At 45.9% G+C, this 6511-nt stretch overlaps 1 protein-coding gene across 4 annotated transcripts in view; it reads right to left on the bottom strand.

Moving 5' to 3' along the window:
* LOC127749622 (uncharacterized) overlaps nucleotides 1-6511 on the bottom strand; it is a 75140-nt gene that overhangs the window by 8146 nt on the left and 60483 nt on the right. The window lies entirely within an intron of this gene.

Raw genomic sequence — 6511 nt, forward strand, 5'->3', positions numbered from 1 at the left:
GGCCGAAGGCCCGACCATCGCCGCCGGCAGGCCAAGCAGGCCCGGCCCCTGCCGAACGGAGTTGCCGGCGCAGCGAAGTGGAGCTGGCAACTCCGTTTGGCGGAAGGGCGGGCCTGCTTGTTAAATTTATTTTAGCATTTCCCTCTACTTTGAGGCCCAGTAATGTTGAGCAGGGAAGGGGGCTGCCCTGCCTGCGCTGTGAAAAATAGTCGTAAGGGTTACGGGAAAATTTTCCATGATAAAAGTCGTTTGAAATTGAAAATTTAAAATCAATCCCTATCGACTTGGAATTGACCGTCGAGCAAGAATGGGCTGACGTATATTTACGACTCATTTTGTAAATCAAAATAACAACAAATGTCGTACATTTACGAGGATATTTTTCACAGTGTGGCGCAGTATTGAAAGGTAGGATAAGGTCCTGGCGCGACACTTAGCCAGTCAACCACTCAACGATTGCCCAAAAAAAAAAATGTTTCGTGGACTGCGCTGTACTTTTCGGGAGCAGATGCTAGATACACCTCAAGTTACTTAAATATCTTCATGTTTCGCCAAAAGGTTAAGGTATCATCTATTAAAAACATAATGCACCCAGATTGACTACTGAACTTTGCTCACAAGGCAAGGGGGAAGGCGAGGGATCACGAATCTCGTATTGTGCACAACGGTTGTTCATTTTGTTCATGGTTGTTCATGTCATGACTAGGGATGGCTTCGGTATTATTCCTAGAGGTACTATTCGGTATTATTCCGGTATGATTCTGGATTTATACCACGAGACCAAAAATACCACGTATTGTACTTTTTCACAGGTTTCGTGAAAAAACACGTAAAAATTTATAATGTAACGATTGTAAACGGCTTAAGGGGCTACATGTTCGTAGTTCCACTTGGTTTTCAGCCTGCCCTGCTGCTTTTAAAAGAGCATTAAAGCGGGCTTATGCAACCGCTCTCGTGTCCGTCTGTCTGTCGTCCGTGTAAGAGGAAGGAGGTGAGCTAGGGGTCTACAAATTTCAGGGTATGTCAGGGGTCACTCCTGGACAACGAAACGCCTGGTGCAAATCCTGGCAACCACCCCTAAGGGGTGAAAGGGGGTAACAAAGAGATAGGGGTTGGTCCAAAAAGTGGGTAAAAAATATTATTGTTATGGTCGTCAAAGGGGCAACTCGTGAAAGTAGAGGTCTCTGGGCGAAAATGTTGTCCGTTTGACTGTATCTTGCACCGTTACGGCGCTAGAGTGCTTTTTTCGACGAATATACGGCGCAAATGACCACGTTGCACATTAAGACGTACAAGAGGCGTCCAATCGTAAATTGTCAAAAGGAAATACCCCCTCAAAACAACATATTGAATCACCGGGATAAAGTTGGCCAGGAAAAATCCTGGCCAGGAAAATTTTCAAAGAAATTCGATTTTTTTTCGACTTTTTTTTTACAAAAAAAAAATCATAAAAGAACATGCTACCACACAACTAGAAAAAAAGATTTCGTTGGATAACAAAAAAGCGGAAAACCAAGCAGAAGTGCAGCAACGCCATCTAGAAGTTTTTTTCAGAATTTCAAACAGCCGTACAATCTAAACACTAGTGGTACAAATCCTGGGCTTCCAGGGGGCTGTTCTACTACCCACCGGGTACCTTGAAGCCGAAGGGCACAACTTGTACCACCAAGGTTTGCGAAAAATCGCGCTTATAAGCGGAATTTGACTTTTAGCCGTTTTTGTCAATTTCAAGGCGCCGTCTCACCTGAACCCTGGTGGTACAAATCCTGGGCTTCCAGGGGGTTGTTTTACTACCCACCAAGTACCTTTGGGCCGAAGGACTCGATTTGTACCACCAAGGTTTGAGAGAAATCGCGCCTATAAGCGGAATTTGACTTTTAGCCGTTTTTGTCATCTTCAAGGCGCCGTCTCACCTAAACCCTGGTGGTACAAATCCTGGGCTTACACGGGCTGATTCTACTACCCGCCGGGTACCTTGGAGCCGAAGGGCTCGATTTGTACCACCAAGGTTTGAGAAAAATCGCAAGGCAAAGTGTGGCCTCCGACTTTTAGCCGTTTTTGTCAATTTCAAGGCGCCGTCTCACCTGAACCCTGATGGTACAAATCCTGGGCTTACAGGGACTTGTTCTACTACCCGCCAGGTACCTTGGAGCCGAAGGGCTCGATTTGTACCACCAAGGTTTGAGAGAAATCGCAAGGCAAAGTGTGGCCTTCAACTTTTAGCCGTTTTTGTCAATTTCAAGGCGCCGTCTCACCTGAACTCTGATGGTACAAATCCTGGGCTTACAGGGACTTGTTCTACTATCCGCCGGGTACCTTGGAGCCGAAGGGCTCGACTTACCACCAAGTTTTGAGAGAAATCGCAAGGCAAAGTGTGGCCTTCGACTTTTAGCTGTTTTTGTCAATTTCAAGTACCCGTCTCTTCTGTACCCTGGTGGTACAAATCCTAGGCTTCCAGGGGGTTGTTCTACTACCCACCAGGTACTTTTTGGCCGAAGGACTCAAATTGTACCACCAAAGTTTGAGAGAAATCGCGCCTATAAGGGAAATTTGACTTTTAGCCGTTTTTGTCAATTTCAAGGCGCCGTCTCACGTGCACCCTGGTGGTTCAAATCCTGGGCTTCCAGGGGATTGTTCTACTACCCACCGGGTACTTTTGAGCCGAATGGCACGATTTGCACAACCAAGGTTTACGAGAAGTACTGCGATAAAACGCGCACATTGACTTCTAACCGGTTTGTCGATTTCGAGACACCGTCTCACCTGAACCCTGGTGGTACAAATCCTGGGCTTACAGGGGCTTGTTCTACTACCCGTCGGGTACCTTGGAGCCGAAGGGGACGATTTCTACCACCAAGGTTTACGAGAAATAGCGCGATCAAACGCGCACATTGACTTCTAGCCCACTGTAAAAATTCATTGTCACGATGACGAAAATACCATGGCTAATTTTTAGTACAGGGCTGTCGTCACGAATTTTCTCGTCACGGTGACGAGAAAACCCTAATCATGTGACGAAAAAACCCATGACGACACCCCTGTACTAAAAATTAGCCATGGTTTTTTCGTCATCGTGACAAAGAATTTTTACAATGCGGTTTGTCGATTTCGAGACGCCGTCTCACCTAAACCCTGGTGGTACAAATCCTGGGCTTCCAGGGGGTTGTTCTACTACCCACCAGGTACCTTTGAGCCGAAGGACTCGATTTGTACCACCAAGTTTGAGAGAAATCGCGCTTATAAGTGAAATTTCACTTTTAGCCGTTTTTGTCAATTTCAAGGCGCCGTCTCTTCTGTACCCTGGTGGTACAAATCCTCGGCTTCCAGGGGATTGTTCTACTACCAACCGGGTACTTTTGAGCCGAATGGCACGATTTGCACAACTAAGGTTTACGAGAAATACCGCGATAAAACGCGCACATTGACTTCTAACCGGTTTGTCGATTTCGAGACACCGTCGCACCTGAACCCTGGTGGTACAAATCCTGGGCTTACAGGGGCTTGTTCTACTACCCGTCGGGTACCTTGGAGCCAAAGGGGACGATTTCTACCACCAAGGTTTACGAGAAATAGCGCGATCAAACGCGCACATTGACTTCTAGCCGACGATGACGAAAATACCATGGCTAATTTTTAGTACAGGGCTGTCGTCACGAATTTTCTCGTCACGGTGACGAAAAAAAACTAATCATGTGACGAAAAAACCCATGACGACACCCCTGTACTAAAAATTAGCCATGGTATTTTCGTCATCGTGACAAAGAATTTTTACAGTGCGGTTTGTCGATTTCGAGACGCCGTCTCACCTGAACCCTGGTGGTACAAATCCTGGGCTTCCAGGGGGTTGTTCTACTACCCACCAGGTACCTTTAGGCCGAAGGACTTGATTTGTACCACCAAGGTTTGAGAGAAATCGCGCTTATAAGCGGAATTTGACTTTTAGCCGTCTTTGTCATCTTCAAGGCGCCGTCTCACCTGAACCCTGGTGGTACAAAACCTGGGCTTCCAGGGGCTTGTTCTACTACCCACCGGGTACCTTTGGGCCGAGGGACTCGATTTGTACCACCAAGGTTTGAGAGAAATCGCGCTTATAAGCGAAATTTGACTTTTAGCCGTTTTCGTCAATTTCAAGGCGCCGTCTCTTCTGTACCCTGGTGGTACAAATCCTGGGCTTCCAGGGGATTGTTCTACTACCAACCGGGTACTTTTGAGCCGAATGGCACGATTTGTCAGGAATAAGTCAGAACAAAGTATTTTTTTATGATCTCCTAAGGGGTAACTCGTCAAAGTAGAGCCCTTTGGGCGAAAATTTTGTCCGTTTGGCTCAATCTATAACCGTTTAGGCGCTGGATGGTCTTTTTTTGACGAAAAAAAGCTTAAAATTGCTGTAGTGAACAATAAGTTGTAGAAGAAGGCCCAAAACCGCAAAAGAGGTAAGAAACTCCCTCCCCCCACCCCAAAAAACGTTTCCTTAGCAGAAGGGTGGGTTGTAGTCGCGGTGTTTCACCGTTACATCCCTTTCTTGTTTTTACGGGGCAAATTTTAAGGACGACGGGCTTTGCGGGCCGAAGGCCCGTTACATCATTTGATTATGTTCTACAGCAAATCGCGTGACAGAAATGCTCGGGCCGCAGGCCCGACCATCGCCGCCGGCAGGCCAAGCAGGCCCGGCCCCTGCCGAACGGAGTTGCCGGCGCAGCGAAGCGAAGCTGGCAACTTCGTTTGGCGGAAGGGCGGGCCTGCTTGTTCTACAACCTATTGTCCACTATGGCAATTTTTAGCTTATTTTCGTCAAAAAAGACCCTCAAGCGCCTAAACGGTTAGAGATAGAGCCAAACGGACGAAATTTTCGCCCGAAGGGCTCTACTTTCACGAGTTACCCCTTAGGAGAACATTTACAAAAATACTTTTCGGGAGAATTTTTTGAACCTTGGATACCCCCATTCACACCCTTAGGGGTGGTTGCCAGGATTTGCCGTAGGCGTTTCGTTCTCTAGGAGTGGACCTTAAGATACCCTGAAAATTTCAAGTCTCTAGCACATCTTCTAGTGGAACAGACAGACAGACACACAGACAGACACACTGTAAAAATTCTTTGTCACGATGACGAAAATACCATGGCTAATTTTTAGTACAGGGGTGTCGTCATGGGTTTTTTCGTCACATGATTAAGGTTTTCTCGTCACCGAGACGAGAAAATTCGTGACGACAGCCCTGTACTAAAAATTAGCCATGGTATTTTCGTCATCGTACAACAAATTTTTTTACAGTGACACGAGGTCGTTCGCATAAGCCCGCTGGATAGCTTTTTCAAAGCAGAAGGGCGGGCTAAAAAAGAAAGATTATGAAAACCAAAAAGTACCAATATTAACGAAAAATACGGTATTATATTCCGGTATTTTCAAATCAAAATATACCAAACAATAAAATACCGCTTTTTTCCATCCCTGGTCATGACATTAACGTCACATAAACACATTTAATTCATGATAGGAAACCTCACGCACCTCGTAAGCAAAGTTTAGTGATGGAACATCGAACATCCTACCCTGGATTCATGATTCATGTAGGTTAGTTCCCATGGGTGTCTTTTTTGGGGGAGGGCAGTCCCCCCCCCCCCCCCACCTTATCTTCGGGCACTGCACTGTAAAAATTCTTTGTCACGATGACGAAAATACCATGGCTAATTTTTAGTACAGGGGTGTCGTCATGGGTTTTTTCGTCACATGATTAAGGTTTTCTCGTCACCGTGACGAGAAAATTCGTGACGACAGCCCTGTACAAAAAATTAGCCATGGTATTTTCGTCATTGTACAACAAATTTTTTTACAGTGTGGTGAAACCGTGGGGGGACACCACTTCGATTTAGGATGTAGGATCACGTGATTACAAGGATTACACACGTAAAATATGAGCGATTAACCATGAATTTTGTTGAATTTCTGGTTCTAAAACCATTAAATTTGGACAAAAGGGTAAAATTTAGTGATTCTGGATAAAAAATTGACATAGGGGTTACACCCCTTACACCCTCATCTGTACACAGGATTACGCGAGTGATGGCCCCCTCGGGCCTCGGGTGAAACGACTGAAGGGAGGCACCATTTCGACGCGTCCTAACAACAATGTTCTGTCTGCAGCGAGCGGATTACACAATGTTCTATCTGCAGAGTGCTGTGTATACACAATGTTCTATCTGCGGCGTGCGGATTACACAATGTTCAATCTGAAAAACGCGGGTTTCGGGACAGCTCCAAAGGAATGCTCATTACTCCGTAACCGCTCGTCCTACTTCACTTTTTGCAGTCAATAATTAAACATTGGACCATTACGATTCTTACCGTGTGCTTGAATTGGCCTTAATGTCTTCCAGTTCCTTTCAAGCCACACAAAGGTGAAGGGCTGCGCCTAACCCCGTTTTGCAGATAGAACATTGTGTATTAAGCAGTCTGCAGATAGAACATTGTGTATTCAGCACTCTGCAAAAAGAACATTGTGTATTTAGCACTCT

This window comes from Frankliniella occidentalis, unplaced genomic scaffold (assembly GCF_000697945.3).
Source record: "Frankliniella occidentalis isolate FOCC.00 unplaced genomic scaffold, Focc_3.1 Scaffold70, whole genome shotgun sequence".
In the NCBI taxonomy this organism is placed as follows: Eukaryota; Metazoa; Arthropoda; class Insecta; order Thysanoptera; family Thripidae; genus Frankliniella; species Frankliniella occidentalis.